This window comes from Lactuca virosa, chromosome 3 (assembly GCF_052849685.1).
Source record: "Lactuca virosa cultivar CGN04683 chromosome 3, Lactuca_virosa_CGN04683_v6, whole genome shotgun sequence".
Taxonomy (NCBI): domain Eukaryota; kingdom Viridiplantae; phylum Streptophyta; class Magnoliopsida; order Asterales; family Asteraceae; genus Lactuca; species Lactuca virosa.
Window position 1 is genome coordinate 56,255,731 of NC_136428.1, and position 2,275 is coordinate 56,258,005.

The following is a 2,275-nucleotide window of genomic DNA, read 5'->3' on the forward strand; positions in this document are numbered from 1 at the left end:
GAACCGGATGGTGTGGCCCTTCTGATCGCAATTGGTGTAGTGCATTTCACGGCAGGGGCCGTTATGATGGAAGGCGCACTTATCGCACTTGGGTAGATTCCCCGCATATGTTTTGGTGGGCACAGGGGCAGTAGGAGTAGTGGCAGCATGGACAGCCACTATTTGTTGGTTACTGGATGAGGATTTGACTGATTTCCCTTTCTTTCGATCTCCCCGTTTTCTCTTGTTGTCGGGGGCATGAGTTGGAGCAGTAGTGATGGTTGTGGTTGTAGATGGAGCACGGGGAACTTCATGATCGATGAGCATTTGGGCCAACTCCTTGGCACTTTCAAAGGTCGTTGGTCTTGATGATAGAACGTTCCCACGATACGGAGGCACTAGGCCCCCGATGTATCGCTCAATCTTCTTGGCTTCCGAGGGGATCATGTTAGGGCATAGGGCTACCAGCTCGCAGTACCGGGTTGTGTAAGCTACTATATCGGAACCCTGCATTTTGAGATTCCAGAGTTCCTCCTCCAATTTCTGAATTTCTCCCTTTGGGCAGTACTCTGTCATCATTAGGTCTTTCAGTGTATCCCAACCCATGGCGTTAGCTGCTACCAGGGAGAGGGCTTTGACATGGCCATTCCACCATGTTAGGGCCCTTTGGGTAAGGGTACAAGTAGCAAACTTTATCTTGCTCCCTTCGGGGCAGGAGCACATTTCGAATACTGCTTCGGTTCTTTCGAACCATTGGGTTAGGGCAAGGATTCCCCCGGTCCCGTTGAAGTAGGTAGGCTTGCAACTGATGAAATCTTTGTAGGTGCATTCCCGAGCGCAGGGGTGGGTTTCACCCTGGCTAGAGATAGTGCCCAGTCCACCTCCACTGGCACCACCAGAATTGACTTGCGCCAGAGCGGCGGTCACGGCTGCAGTCACGGCTGTTTGGAACAACACCGGGTCGAACTGCGGAGGAACCGGCAGTGTAGGTGGTGGTGGAGCTTGAGTTGCGGGAGTTCTCCTGGTTGGACGCTTGCGAGGCGGCATCCTGAACTGAAAGGTTACGAAAACGATGACAATAGTAAGAATCGATTTGTAAACATGATAAGAGTGTTTCTTGGGCTAACTCTCTATAGTCTAACAAACAAAGGGAAATGTACTGCTAGGTTAGGGACACCCAAAAGTACAACTTCCCCATCGATTAGATACTGCCAATATTACTGGTATTACGGATGTATAATGAGTTCGGGAAAGGAAATGACCTAGCAGGAGGTCTTACATCAAACCATCAAGGAAAATGTTGGCAGTTTAGTAGTCTATCTAGAGTACTTCCAAAGTTAGGAATGTTTACAGGCATGTACTCTATTGACTTATAGAAAGAAGGCTATTCCTTAATCAAAAGAGAGGGATGAGTTGGCATCTTTTACTGGCGACGGGGATCCTTTGGGGCAAACCCTAAGATCAGCCAGTTGGCGCACAACTCCCTGAAGATGTCGCTCGTGCGTCCTCTGACGTGCTCGGAGTTTCATGACTTCCGCTCGGGATGTGGTTATGCCATCTACGCGAGAATAGAGAAAGAAAAGTTGATAGGCGTGCTAATCTAGGATACTTATAAGATGATCGTTATTAGTCGACCCAATATTTGCATAGTGCATACCAATTACATGTAATCGAAGCAGAATAGACCTTCGAATAAGTGACCCTAACTCCAAGCCCACAATCAAACAAGAACAGGAAATGAAGCAAAGGTCACAGATTCTAAGTCTATAACACCTTAGTCACATGTAACCGTGGTGTATCCACCTAGCAACTATTGCCCTACTAGTAACGACCCTTTTAGTTCTCACATATGTTGTAACTAGAATGCAGAATACTCCTATAGTATTCTTGTTCTGATGTTCTTGTAGCAGTATTGGTAAGTTTTAGACTTGTTGCAACACCACAACCATTCTTAGGCACATGCTAGCCACTCCTAGGAAAATGTAGTTGATCAGGCTACATCCGCCTAGTTTTGGCCATATGTCTCTAAGCCCAACTGTGCTGTTCAACAATCTTAATACTTTTGTTCTGTTCTAGTATGATACTGACCCTTTGTATGAATGAATGTATATATATACTTAGTTAAATATTTTATTATTTAAAAGTATATATTCATGTTCAGAGTGTTTTAGTCCCGATGTGCTTATAGTTTGTATATCTTTTATGGGTTGATATACTTGATTCACTATAAACAGTGCTCTGATACCAATCTGTCACACCCCAAAACCGAGAACGGCGGAATACGTTCTGGGGTGGA